Source organism: Bufo gargarizans, chromosome 6 (genome assembly GCF_014858855.1).
Source record: "Bufo gargarizans isolate SCDJY-AF-19 chromosome 6, ASM1485885v1, whole genome shotgun sequence".
In the NCBI taxonomy this organism is placed as follows: domain Eukaryota; kingdom Metazoa; phylum Chordata; class Amphibia; order Anura; family Bufonidae; genus Bufo; species Bufo gargarizans.
In genome coordinates, this window is record NC_058085.1 from 25,654,419 (window position 1) to 25,669,831 (window position 15,413).

The following is a 15,413-nucleotide window of genomic DNA, read 5'->3' on the forward strand; positions in this document are numbered from 1 at the left end:
GAAGTCTCCCCCATGTTGTCCAGATGAGATATGCTGGAATTTGGAAGGATTACAGTTACTGGTGAAGGATTGACCCGGGAACCGTGCGAGTGTTGTGGATTCGGTGATTGTGGAAAAGACCCGGAAAAGGGAGGTGAGATGAGCTATGTCACTGCGTGTGCCCGCGGTTTAAGAGATTGACGTACCTGATGGTTTGGAGCTCCTGGATTTGAAACCCGTCTTGGGGAAATTCTGTTCTGTAGGAAAGGACCGCGATCGAGCTTGAAAAAATCGTGACAAGTAAATGGCTGGCCGAAGGTAGAAGTAGAGTGAAAGGGGTGAGGAGGCCGAGCCCTGTTGGAGAGGCTTCTCCGGGCGGTGTGAAACAGGGCGAACCTGTAACCTATGACAGAAGAAGGTACGCGAGCCTTCGGGACGTGACTGGGCGAGGCCTGGATAGTGGATTGAAGGATGAATTAGACAGAGGAGACAGGGATGGATTGAGAATGGGGGCCTGGATGACGGAACGGCGTGAAGCATGGTGGCAAGGCTGATGACGTGGCAGACGTGGCGCCTGGAGGAGTGGAGGAATGAAACTTGGACGTGGAGGAGGCCTGAGTGGCGTAAACAGGCGTGGGACATGTACGAAAAGGAGACCTGAGTAACGTAAACAGGTGTGGGACGTGAAGGAGAATGAGGCCTGAGTAACGTAAACAGGCGTGAAACATGAAGGAGAGGGAGGCCTGAGTAACGTAAACAGGCATGAAACGTGTACGAAAAGGAGACCTGAGTAACGTAAACAGGTGTGAAACATGTACGAAAGGAGGCCTGAGTAACGTGAACAGGCGTGAAACGTGGAAAAGGAAGCCTGAATAGAGTGACGGGCGCGAAAGACGTGAATGAAGAGAGTGAACAGGCGGAAAATGAGCGAAAGGAATGGGGAGGAGGAAGGAAACGGAGGAGAGTAAGTCCGCGCGGGACGTAAGACAGAGCGTGAAGATGGGGACAGACCTGGAATGGACTAGAAGGTAGGGAGACGAGATGGAACGCAGAAGTTCCAGGGGACCTGACAGCTGGACAGAGGTGAGATGAGAATGATATAGTAGTTGAGATGAAGACGGGATGACGTATGACACGGACTGGAAGGTGACGTAAACAAACACGGACCGAAGGCCTACGTAAGACAAACGCTGAACGAAAAGAAACACGTATGATGAAGCTGTGAATCGGAGAAGAGCGACTTACCGTGGTTGATGGAGAAATCGACGGAGAAGATGACAGCGAGGGTACCGCCGCTGGGTACCGGAGGCGCTGAAGAACCTGATTACCTGGACAGTTATGAAAGACAACCAAGAAGATGAAATAGCGAACAAAATGAAAAAAAACAACTCTCTCCCCCCCCCCCCTTTTATTATTATTTTTTTTTTCATCTCTTGCCTCTGATTTCTGCTCGTGACGCGAGATAAGTGCTGACTGGCTCAGATACGGACCTGGAGTGGCGATTTTCAGGCTTGTAGCAGGTTTTTTTTTTTTTTTTTTTTTCTTTTGAAAGGCAGAAAATCCGGAGGTGGTTTGGAGGTCTTGGGACCAAAGACTGGGGTGGAAGAAAAGAAGACATGTGAGTGAAGGATAACGGAGGTGAAGAACCATGCTCCTCTGGCCTCTCCTCCCTCTGCCGGAGAAGGAACCTCTGGCCCAGGCGAATCTCCGTGCGTGGGCCAGGGGCAGGAGGAGGGAGGGAACCAGAGGTGGAGGAACCCTGCGAGTGATTCCCGGAGTGCAGCAGCCGCACCAGGAGGGGTAGGGGGGGGCGTTGCGCAGAGAGCAGGACGGATCCCGCGGGATGCAGAGAGTGGCCGGCCGAAGTGGAGCCGGCGGGTACCTGTCCTGACGATGGTGGTGGGCGGGAGTCCCAGAGGGTGAGGAGTGGCGATAGTGGCCGGGATGCCGGGGAACGCGTGGACCTGCGGTCAGGTAGGGAGATGATGGCACGGAGACTTACCCGGAACCGGAAGTGACGACGCAGGACGGGCGGAAGAACGATGTGCACCGCAAGAGCCCGCAATGAGAGGGGGGAGGCTCGGAGGATTTATAAGCCTCCGCCCCTCCCACAATTACAGGCTGTGAACAGCCTTAATATTTATCAAAAATTTTCCTATAAAGGGTCCCTGCAGTGAATTGTCACGTCTGTGCTGCAATAGCATGTGTGTGTGTGTGTGTGTGAGGCAGTGAGGTGGCAAAAGGTAGAAGGCGGGCACCACCGAACAGGCCAGCCACTGTTCCACGGAGCACGTACTTGCGTAAATTTCCTTGCTAAGGGGTAGGTGTTCAGCAGTATGGCGCTTTTTTGAGAAAAGTACGGACGACAAAAGAATAGTAGTTTGCAACCTGTGCCACACCAAAATGAGCCAGGTGTGAACACTAGCAACCTCACTAGCAAGATCCGCCACATGTCATCAAAGCACCCTAATAGGTGGGCCGAACGCCTGGGTCCACAATCTGTGTCTGCGGGTCACACCACTGCCTCCTCTTCCCCTGTGTTACGTGCTGGCCAATCCCCTGTCAAAGACGCAGGCCCGGATGCCTCCCGCCCTGCACCTGGACCTTCGCAAACACCATCAGCGACCACATCCACAAATGTCATTATCCCAGGCATTTGAACGCAAGCGCAAATACCCAGCCACCCACCCACTGGCCATAGCACTAAATGCGCAGCTGTCCAAATTACTGGCCCTGGAAATGTTGCCATGCCAGCCTTGCACCAACATGTGTCCCTTAACATCACACGTGCCCTGACCAACGCAGTTACTGGGAAGGTCCACTTAACACTTAACCATGGACACATGGACAAGTGCTTTCGGCCAGGGACGCTACATTTCCCTGACTGCACACTGGGTGAATGTTGTGGAGGCCGGGATCCACTCTTACCCTGGGATGGCACAGGTACTACCGATGCCAAGGATTGCGGGCCCCAATTCCATCAGGGTTTCCGCCTCCACCTACGTTAGTGGCTCCAACCCCTACTTCTCATCCTCCGCCTCCTCCTCCACTTCCACCTCCGAATTATCCGCGTGCAGCACCAGTCAGCCATCAGTCGGTAGCAGGAAGCAATGTAGCACTGCAGTGGGGAAGCGGCAACAGGCCGTGCTGAAGCTGATCTGCCTAGGTGACAAACAGCACACCGTCGCAGAGCTGTGGCAGGGTATAAGAGACCAGACTGAGCTATGGCTGTCGTTACTCAACCTAGAACCAGGCATGGTTGTGTCTGATAATGGCCATAACTTGGTGGCGGCTTTGGAGCTGGACAACCTTAGACACATCCCATGCCTTGCCCACATATTCAACCTTGTTATTCAGCGGTTTCTAAAAACATACCCCAATTTGCCTGAGCTTCTGGTGAAGGTGCGCCTCGGGTGTGCACATTTCCGCAAGTGACCGAAAGCTTCAGTCGGTTTGTCAACGGTGCAGCAGCGCTTGAAATTGCCAGCTCACCAGCTGTTGTGCAACGTGAGCACGTGCTAAAACTCCACGTTCCACATGTTGGCCAGGCTTTGTGAGCAACAGAGGGCAGTTGTGGAATACCAGTTGCAACATGGTCATCGCCTTTCCAGTCAGCTTCCGCTATTCACAAGCGAGGAGTGGGCATGGATGTCTGACCTCTGTGAGGTTTTATGCAACTTTGAGGAATCAACACAGATGGTGAGCGGCGATAACGCTATTATCAGCGTAACCATCCCACTTCTGTGTCTTCTCAAATGCTCGCTGCTCACAATTAAGGACAACGCTTTGCTTGTGGACGAGGTGGAAAAGGGGGAAGACATTACACAGGTTGATGATAGCCAGACCACCCTCAGTTCGTCTTCTAAGCGCGAATTGGAGGCTGAAGAGGAGGAGGAGCAGGAGACGGTTGCTTCTGCTACAGAGGGTAGTACCCATGGAAGTTTAATTTCATCTGTTCAGTGTGGGTGGGCAGAAGAAGAGGATGAGGAGATTGAGAGTGATCCTCCTGATGAAAACAGCGAAGTCTCGTCTGTTGGTACTCTGGTACACATGGCTGACTACATGTTAGGCTGCATTTCACACGACCCGTGCGTTATACGCATTTTAAACAACATGCATTACTGGTTGTTCACCCTTCTCGACCCCCGCTACAAAGAGAACTTCTCATCTCTCATTCCTCTGGTGGAGTGGACAAGCAAAAAGGTGCAATACCAGAAGATTCTTTTTGAAAAATTGCTCCACAATTTTCAAACTAACAACGCTGGCGGCAGAGTCCGTACTTCCTCGGCCAACCGAGGAGGGAGACAAGGGGAACACACAGCAGTTCCAACAGTGGCAGGGCAACACTCTCCAAAGCCTGGGACAGTTTCATGACACCTCGCCAGCACCCTCACCCTGATGTGTGGCCTACTTCCACAAGGAGAGAAAAATTTAGCAAGATGGTGAAGGAGTACATAGCAGACCGTGTCAGCGTTCTCAATTATCCCTCTGTGCCTTACAACTACTAGGTGTCCAAGCTGGACATTTGGCACAAACTGGCGCTCTACGCTTTGGAGGTGGAGGTGCTGGCCTGCCCTGCCGCCAGCATTTTGTCTGAGCGTGTATTTAGTTCTGTTGGTGGCATTATAACCGATAAGCGTATCCGCCAGTCAACTGAAAATGCTGACAGGTTGACTCAAGGCCTGGATTGACCATGACTTCTCGACTCCACCAGAGGAATGCTGATGAAAATAAAGGCACTTTACATGTGTTGTTTTTAATGTAGTTAATAGACTGTATTCCCATGCACCCGTTCTACCACAAACAAGGGTATATGGTTAAATCTTCCTTTTCTCATCCTCCTCCTCCTCTTCCGTCATATCAAGATGCATTGCTTATTCGTCACATATAATGCCATCGCATTGTGAATGTGGCCCTCCTTTATGTGATATACAGGTTGTATCGGAGTGCCTCTTCCTTGTAATTTTTGGCAGCACCTGCACTTTATATACAAGTAAATATACATAAATAAAAATAAATTTTATTTCACTTTGGTTTTGTGCGTAAAACCTTAATTGGATTGTGGGCCTGGTGATCAGTTTAAGGCCTTTTAAGCAGCAGCAGCATGGTGATAAAAATTAGTGGCAAGGTGACACACTGTGGAGATGGCAGCATGAGGAGGCCACATAGTGGCACAATGACGGAGTCTGGATAAAAGACTAAGGCCACAGATTGTATTAGAAAGATCTGTGGAGTTGTATCACAGTCACCTGCAGATTAATGCAGACCAGGGGCATTACAGTAGCTATAAGGGAAGCAGGGGAAGCTGCAGCTTTGGGGCCCTGACCCAAAAGGGGCCCATCCAGGAGGAGGAGGACTAAAGGATTTGGTAAGGGCCACCTCAACAGTATTAAACAATTAAATGATATACAGTGACAGTATAGACCGTGTATAAAACTAATGGAACAGCTGCCGGCCCTGGTCTGAGAGAGCGATCTTTACTAGCCACAGGAATGGGGGCGAAAGGAAGGGGTCGCTTAAAAATTACTGTGGGATGGAGCCCCATTCAAAAACTTGCTGTGGGGCCCAGTCATTTCTAGCTACGCCACTGATACAGCTCACGAAAGCAAGTTGGGTTTATCGATTCCAAAACCTTAATTAAATTGTGGGCCTGGTGATCAGTTTAAGGCTTTTGAAGCAGTATCGGCAGCAGCATAGTGATAAAAATGAGTGGCAAGGTTACATGGTGTGGAGATGGCAGCATGAGGAGGCCACATAGTGGCACAATGACTGAGTCTGGATAAAAGACAGATTGATGGGAAAGATGCAGATGGAAACAAATCTGTAGAGCTGTATGATGGTCACCTGCAGATTAATGCAGCCATCAAAATCAAGTTGGGTTTGTCAGTTCCACCTCAGCTCACCAGCAGGCCCGCAACTCAAATCTTTTACAGGGTCAGCTCACATGCAAGCCCTCGCATATAATGTTTTACAGGGTCAGCTCACCTGTAGGCCCGCAACACATGCTGCCTTGCTTTGAAGTAGTAGCCGTTTATCAGGCTCCCTCTCCAAAATCGAACAATAATTCCCCGTTACCAGTGGTCACCATGTTATGCACAGAAAAAAACATCAATAGTTTATAGAGAAGATATCAAAATGGATCGTGGACATCACAGGCACATGCGATCAGGTAAAAATGATTTTGAGTCAACAAAGCGGCAGCAGGGCCTCTCCTGTATAATGTTTCCTCATCCAAAATACCGCATTGATTATTCCCTGTAACTTTTATTACTCATTCCAATAACAGGGCATCTTAAGAGTCCTGTATTGTTATCGTCACTACTTCCACGAGTCGGGAGTGTGTGATTTGCGTGCCACCCGCTTGCCTTCCTTGGATGTGGTAGCGGTTTCTCAGGCTTCCTCTCCGGAATCAAACACTGATTCCCCGTTACCCATAGTTTACAATGGTTTTGAGCTGACAATTACATTGAAAGTTGATAGGCCAGACATCCGAATGGATCGTCGCCGTCACGGGGACATGCCATCGGCCTCAGGTTATCTAGAGTCACCAAAGCGGCAGCAGGCCACCGCCCATAATGTTTTAGATGGTCAGATCAGCAGGCCCTTGCTCCTAATGTTTTTGAGAGTCACCAGCAGGCCATCAATCATAATTTTTAAAGGGTTTGTATGATGCCCTCCTTCATGTGTAACTAAGGCTGTATCTGAGTGCCTCTTCCTTGTAATTTTCAGAGTCTGGATAAAAGACAGATTGTTGGGAAAGATGCAGATGGAAACAAATCTGTAGAGCTGTATGACGGTCACCTGCAGATTAATGCAGCCATCAAAATCAAGTTGGGTTTGTCAGTTCCACCTCAGCTCACCAGCAGGCCCGCAACTCAAATCTTTTACAGGGTCAGCTCACATGCAAGCCCTCGCATATAATGTTTTACAGGGTCAGCTCACCTGTAGGCCCGCAACACATGCTGCCTTGCTTTGAAGTAGTAGCCGTTTATCAGGCTCCCTCTCCAAAATCGAACAATAATTCCCCGTTACCAGTGGTCACCATGTTATGCACAGAAAAAAACATCAATAGTTTATAGAGAAGATATCAAAATGGATCGTGGACATCACAGGCACATGCGATCAGGTAAAAATGATTTTGAGTCAACAAAGCGGCAGCAGGGCCTCTCCTGTATAATGTTTCCTCATCCAAAATACCGCATTGATTATTCCCTGTAACTTTTATTACTCATTCCAATAACAGGGCATCTTAAGAGTCCTGTATTGTTATCGTCACTACTTCCACGAGTCGGGAGTGTGTGATTTGCGTGCCACCCGCTTGCCTTCCTTGGATGTGGTAGCGGTTTCTCAGGCTTCCTCTCCGGAATCAAACACTGATTCCCCGTTACCCATAGTTTACAATGGTTTTGAGCTGACAATTACATTGAAAGTTGATAGGCCAGACATCCGAATGGATCGTCGCCGTCACGGGGACGTGCCATCGGCCTCAGGTTATCTAGAGTCACCAAAGCGGCAGCAGGCCACCGCCCATAATGTTTTAGATGGTCAGATCAGCAGGCCCTTGCTCCTAATGTTTTTGAGAGTCACCAGCAGGCCATCAATCATAATTTTTAAAGGGTTTGTATGATGCCCTCCTTCATGTGTAACTAAGGCTGTATCTGAGTGCCTCTTCCTTGTAATTTTTGGCCGGACTTGCACTTTATATACAAGTAAATATTCAGGAAAGAATGTTTTCTATCAATTTTTCCTCTAAAATCGATTTTTTTTTTCTTGGTTTTGTGTGTTTTATTGTCATTATGTAAAAGTGCCGTACTATTCGGACACCATAGTTCCCAGCAGCGACCAGCGAGTCCAAGATGCATCCATACATCCTCCTCATGCTGTTACAGAACCATTTTGGTGGTGTTACCAACAATTTTTGACATTTTCTTATGAACCAGGCACCCTCCCATCTTCAGAGCAGTGGGTACCTGGTTTATTGCTCGGGTTCTCCCATTGACTTCAATTATACTCGGGTGCTCAGTCGATCACTCGAGTATCACGATGTGTTCGGCCCGAGCACCTGAGCACTACGGTGCTCGATCAACACTACTGAGCACCAGATATTTGCCTGCTGCTGGGAAGAGCATGATGTGCTCGGTATTACTTTAACTTTTATTCAGAGTACAGGAGCTTCACTGATGTAAAGGGGACACTAAGGGACAGCACTACTGCAGGGGGTGCACAAAGGGGGCATAACTACTGTTTGGAGACCTCAAGAGGACATTCTACTGAGTGGGGGCACTTAGGGAGCTTCAGTACTGTGAAGAGGGCACTAAGGGGGAATTCCACTGTGAAAGGGATACTGAGGGGAGATAACTATTGTGTGGGGCACTAAGAGGGGATTCGTCGCCTCTTGTGCAGCGCTAGGAAAGCTTTTATTTATATATCTTTTAAATTACTGATTGGGTGGGGGTTGCAGGGAGGTTGCTCAAGGTGGGAGCCAGCGTTTTCTAGTTATGCCCCTCGGTCTACTATTAGATTGTGGTCTGTTTGGCCACCACTCTTTTAGTCAATTGATATTCTAATTGTGTCTTGTACTTTCTGTGGATTTTTTATATGGAAAAGTTATAAAACTTCAATACAATTTTAATGTTATTCATCAATAATAAAATGTGTTTTATTCTTGGCAGATGACTGTACCAGGAACCTAGAGAAACATCTGGTATCTTCAGATTTTGAAGTAGATGATTGTGGTATCACACGAGATACATTTGAAGAGCATGCCAATATGCAAGATATACACTCATCCAATCACAGCAACAATGCATCATTTAATTCTTTCAAACAGCTCCGATCATCTTATTTATCAAAGATTGTAACACAGAATAAAAGTCACAGAAGAGGTGCTAAACATCAAACAGCTCACGTAAAAGAGAAGACCTTTTCATGTCCAGAATGTGGGAAATGTTTTAATCAGAAATCGGCTCTTGTTATACATCAGAGAATTCACACAGGAGAGAAGCCATTTTCATGTTCAGAATGTGGGAAATGTTTTAACCAGAAATCGGCTCTTGTTATACATCAGAGAAATCACACAGGGGAGAAGCTATTTTCATGTCCAGAATGTGGGAAATGTTTTAATCAGAAATCGGATCTTGTTATACATCAGAGAATTCACACAGGAGAGAAGCCATTTTCATGTTTAGAATGTGGGAAATGTTTTAAGAGTAAATCAGAATTTGTTAGACATCAGAGAATTCACACAGGGGAGAAGCCATTTTCATGTTCAGAATGTGTGAATGGTTTTAACAGTAAATACGATCTTGTTATACATCAGAGAATTCACACAGGGGAGAAGCCATTTTCATGTTTAGAATGTGGGAAATGTTTTAACCGTAAATCAGGTCTTGCTAGACATCAGATAATTCATAAGTCATTTTCATGTTCAGAATGTGATATGTGTTTCAACCATCAATCATCTCTTGTTAATCATAAAAAAAAACACATATAAGAGAAGCCATCTTTATGCTTAGCCCGTTAGTGACCTCCCTTATGCGTTTTTATGGTGGTCACTAACTGGCTTTATTCCTTCAGATACTCCTTTTTACAGGGAGCTAAAACAGTGCCTTGCTTTCAGTTACCAGAGGTAGTTGAGGACTTGGAGCGATGATTGTCACCACTGTGGGAGTTCCCCAAACAAACATAGTCTCTTGTATTGAATGAATATTGGTAATCAAAGGACAGATCCAGTTAAAAGTAAAACTAAGTTGTTTTTTATATATCTCCTCTAAACACAAATGTTTGGTGAGAGAAATAAATAAATGAAAACAGTATTCCACACTGTCTGTGATCTGTATGGGGACACTCCATTCCTGTAAAACTGCAAATACAGGGGCCTATATGTGAAAGTCCCAAAAATAGAGCTGGATTCCCAAAAGAGCTGGGGTCCAGACATGTGGAAAAATTTACACTTGTAAATGGCCAGTTATTTGCAGTGAAGTGGAATGACCGATAGGATGTAACATAGTAACATAGTTTATAAGGCTGAAAAAATATCCTGCAAGTTGATCCAGAGGAAGGAAAAAAAAAATATGTGAGGTAGAAGCCAATTTTCCCCACTTTAGGGGGAAAACATTTGTTCCAGACTCCAATCAGGCCATCAGAATTACTCCCTGGATCAACGGCCCCCTCTCTAGTAGCTATAGCCTATAATATTATTACACTCCAGAAATACATCCAGGCCCCTCTTGAACTCTTTTAGTGAAATCACCATCTCCTCAGGCAGAGAGTTCCATAGTCTCACTGCTCTAACCTTAAAGAATCCTCTTCTATGTTGTGTCCAAACATTCTTTGCTCCAGAAGCAGAGGATGTCCCCCAGTCACAGTCCTGGAGACAAATAGATGATGGGAGAGATCTCTGTACTGACCCCTGATATATTTATACATGGTTATTAGATCTCCCCTGAGTCGTCTTTTTTCTAAAGTGAATAACCCTAATTTTGATAATCTTTCTGGTTACTGTAGTCAACCCAATCCAGTTATTATTTTAGTTGCCCTCTTCAGCTCTGCTATGTCTGCCTTGTTCACAGGAACACAGAACTGTACACAGTCCTCCATGTGTGGTTTGACTAGTGACTTGTAAAGTGGCAGGACTATGTTCTTATTATGGGCACTTATGCCCGTTTTGATGCAACCCATTATCTAATTGCTTTACACAGTTTAGTGTCATCTGCAAAAAATTCTATTTTTCTGTGCAAGCCTTCTACAAGATCATTAATAAGTATATTGAAGAGAATAGGGCCCAATACTGACCCCTGAGGTGCTCCACTAGTGACAGTGACCCAATCTGAGTGTGTACCATTAATAACCACCCTTTGTTTTCTATAACTGAGCCAGTTGCCCACATACAGACGTTTTCTCCCAGCCCAAGCATTCTCATTTTATATACTAACCTTTTTTGCGGTACAGTGTCAAATTCTTTGGAGAAATCCAGATATACGACATCCATTGATTCGCCGCTGTCAAGTCTAGAACTTACTTGCTCATAGAAACCGATTAAATTAGTTTGACATGACCGATCCCTCATAAAGCCATGCTGATATGGCATTATTTGCTTATTTTCATTGAGATCCTCCAAGATAGTGCAGATAGAGCCCTAGATGCTATCTTCCCCTCCTATAACGTAATTATCCTCCCCACTGTCCCTAGTTTAAACACTCCTCCAACCTTCTAGCTATCTTCTACCCCAAAACAGCTGCCCCCTCCCCATGGAGGTGCAGCTCATCCCTACAATAGAGGAGAAGTCGGCCCAGTTCTCTAGGATCCCAAACCCCGCTTTCCTATACCAGTTCTTGAGCTACTTGTTAACCTCCCTAATCTCCCACTCCCTTTCTTGTGTGACTCGTGGTACAGGTAGTATTTTGAAAAACACTACATTTGAGGTCCTTGCCCTAAGCTTGTGACCTAAATCTCTAAAATAATTTTTAAGAACGCTCCACCTACCTCTAACTGAGCATGGGACAGCCCAGGGGTAGTAATAGAGAGAGGTGCTACCACTGATAAGAGTAAGCCTGTGTGACACATCATAAATCTATGGGAGTAGTGTATCTTTCAACCATACCCGGTGAAGCACAAAACCAGGGCCTGATATAAAAGTATAACAATCTGCCTATTCCAGTCCCGGTCTGTTCTACCACTATAAGTATTTGTAACATTAGAAAAACTGTCAGCTCTGGTCTTACTGGGCACATGTCATCAGTAATGTGCAAGTTCTCCCAAAAAGTGACCCAGGCTAGGATTGCCTAATTACATAGAAGCCATTACTCGTCTTCCACGAGAAATATCATCTTAATCTGCACACCCTGACCAAAATGTACCTGTAGAAAGTGGGGCCCCGCCACCCCTGTATTTGTAGAAGTCATGTGGTTCACTCATCTCACATGAATTTACCAGTGGGGGAATCCTTGGTTATTTTTTATTTGTTTAGTTTTATATTTGAAGATGACATGATATAAAATATATTCATTTGATATGTTACATTTGTGACCATTTTGAATTAAGAGATTTGAGTTAAGAGTTTGTGTGTTAACCCTGCTACATCTGTACTTCTAGAAGTAATGACAATAGCTCCGATGGGGAGGGGTGGTAGTGATCCTTTACTGTTCTTATGGATGGTGATTGCTTGTTTTGTGCATATAGTGGTTTCTACATTGCCAGGCAGGGACATTGTGCCGCACAAGCATCACTTGCCACATTTTGGATGTGAATTGCCCAAATGAATTTTACCTCCTTTTCTTCTCACTAATAGAGCTTTCATTTGGTGGTATTTCATTGCTGCTGACATTTTTACTTTTTTTGTTATTAATCGAAATTGACTGAAATTTTTGCAAAAAAATAACTTGCACTTTCAGTTGTAATTATTTATTTTTAAAAACGACATCTATATATAAATCTTTCTCTAAATTTTATTGTTCTACATGTCTTTGATAAAAAAAAAAAAATGTTTGGGTAAAAAAATGGTTTGGGTAAAAGTTATACCGTTGGTACAAAAATGTGAATTTCCGCTTTTTGAAGCAGCTCTGACTTTCTGAGCACCTGTCATGTTTCCTGAGGTTCTACAATGCCCAGACAGTAGAAAAACCCCACAAATGACCCCATTTCAGAAAGTAGACACCCTAAGGTATTCGCTGATGGGCATAGTGAGTTCCTAGAATTTTTTATTTTTTGTCACAAGTTAGTGGAATATGAGACTTTGTAAGAAAAAATTAAAATAAGATAAATCATCATTTTCCGCTAACTTGTGACAAAAAAAATAAAAAATAATTCTAGGAACTCGCCATGCCCCTCGCGGAATACCTTGGGGTGTCGTCTTCTTTCCAAAATGGTGTCACTTGTGGGTTAGTCATACTGCCCTGGCATTTTAGGGGCCCTAATGCGTGAGAAGTAGTTTGAAATCAAAATGTGTAAAAAAAATGCCCTGTGAAATCCTAAAGGTGCTCTTTGGAATGTGGGCCCCTTTGCCCACCTAGGCTGCAAAAAAGTGTCACACATGTGGTATCGCCGTACTCAGGAGAAGTTGGGCAATGTGTTTTGGGGTGTCATTTTACATATTCCCATGCTGGGTGAGAGAAATATCTTGGCAAAAGACAACTTTTCCCAATTTTTTATACAAAGTTGGCATTTGACCGAGATATTTATCTCACCCAGCATGGGTATATAAAAAGACACCCTAAAACACACTGCCCTACTTCTCCTGAGTACGGCAATACCACATGTGTGACACTTTTTTGCAGCCTAGATGCGCAAAGGGGCCCAAATTCTTTTTAGGAGGGCATTGTTAGATATTTGGATTCCAGACTTCTTCTCACGCTTTAGGGCCCCTAAAATGCCAGGGCAGTATAAATACCCCACCTGTGACCCCATTTTGGAAAGAAGACACCCCAAGGTATTCAATGAGGGGCATGGTGAGTTCATAGAAGATTTTTTTTTTTTTGGGCACAAGTTAGCGAAAATTGGTTTTTTTTTCGTATTTTCTCACAAAGTCTCCCTTTCCGCTAACTTGGGACAAAAAGTTAAATCTTTTATGGACTCAATATGCCCCTCAAGCGAATATCTTGGGGTGTCTTCTTTCCGAAATGGGGTCACATGTGGGGTATTTATACTGCCCTGGCATTTTAGGGGCCCTAAAGCGTGAGAAGAAGTCTGGAATATAAATGTCTAAAACATTTTACGCATTTGGATTCCGTGAGGGGTATGGTGAGATCATGTGAGATTTTATTTTTTGACACAAGTTAGTGGAATATGAGACTTTGTAAGAAAAAAATAAAATAAAAAATTTCCGCTAACTTGTGCCAAAAAAAATGTCTAAATGGAGCTTTACGGGGGGGGGGGGGTGATCAGGGAGTCTATATGGGGTGATCACCACGCTGTCATTGATCACTCCCCTGTAAGGCTCCATTCAGACGTTCGTATGTGTTTTGCGGATCCGCGGTGTCCGTGTTTTGTGGATCCGCAAAATGCATACGGACGTCTGAATGGAGCCTTACATGGATCCAATCCGCAAAACACATACGGACTTCTGAATGGAGCCTTACAGGGGGTTGATCAATGACAGGGGGTTGATCACCCCATATAGACTCCCTGATCACCCCCCTGTCATTGATCAACCCCCTGTAAGGCTCCATTCAGAAGTCCGTATGTGTTTTGCGGATTGGATCCATGGATCCGTAAAACACTGAATGGAGCCTTACGGGGGGGTGATCAATGACAGGGGGGTGATCAGGGATTCTATATAGGGTGATCAGGGGTTAATAAGTGACAGGGGGGGTGTAGTGTAGTGTAGTGGTGTTTGGAGCTACATTACAGAGCTACCTGTGTCCTCTGGTGGTCGATCCAAGCAAAAGGGACCACCAGAGGACCAGGTAGCAGGTATATTAGACGCTGTTGTCAAAACAGCGTCTAATATACCTGTAAGGGGTTAAAAAAAATCGCATCTACAGCCTGCCAGCGAACGATCGCTGCTGGCAGGCTGTAGATCAGCTCGCTTATCTGCAGTTCCTGTAAACGCGCGTGCCTGTGTCTCGAGATGACGCACCAACGCGTGACTCTGCCTGAGACAGCCGCCTCCGGACCGCGATCCTGCGTTAGGCGATCCGGAGGCGGTTAAAGGGGTTGTCTCACTTCAGAAATGGCATTTATCATGTAGAGAAAGTAAATACAAAGCACTTACTAATGTATTATTATTATCCGTATTGCTTACTTTGCTGGCTCGACTAATTTTTCCATCACATTATACATCATGGTTATGATCACCCTTCAATCCAGGATTGGTGGCCATGTTTGCGCACTATGGTCCCGGCCACCAGAGAAGCCAGTGCTTTTTTCTTTAGTGTGCAAGCACGGCCACCGATGCTGGATTGCAGGGTTGTCGTAACCATGGAAACGAGACATGTATAATGTGATGGAAGAATGTGTCTAGCCACCAAAGGAAGCAATATGGACTATAACAATATATTAGTAAATTCTATGTATTAACTTTCTCTACACGATAAATGTCATTTGCAGAAGTGAGACAACCCCTTTAAGGCAATTAAATATAGAATTTAATCTTCTTCTGTTCTGTTGTCTCGATCCAGAAATCCACATGTCTGTGGCTCGGTATTATGTTACATGCTACCTTGTTTGGTTTCTGACCCGATATAAGCCCGGTCCATTAACAGAATTATATCCAACGAGGAACTGGTGGCAGTCTATTGGGCTAACAGGACTATGTCTCACTGGGGCAGTGGAATGGGTCTCTTAGCCTGTCAGGGTTACAGTACGTTATATATATATTTAATTTAACATTTTTTCTTGGTAAGGGATTGCTCTCTCAGGGGGGTTGCAATCACAGACTTCACCTCTGACAACGGGGTTCAAGTCCAAAAGGTGCTTTATTTCGGCACTTCAGCACC

General features: G+C 45.4%; 1 pseudogene; it reads left to right on the forward strand.

Moving 5' to 3' along the window:
- Positions 1-15,413, forward strand: part of LOC122940404 — a 254,437-nt pseudogene that overhangs the window by 104,175 nt on the left and 134,849 nt on the right.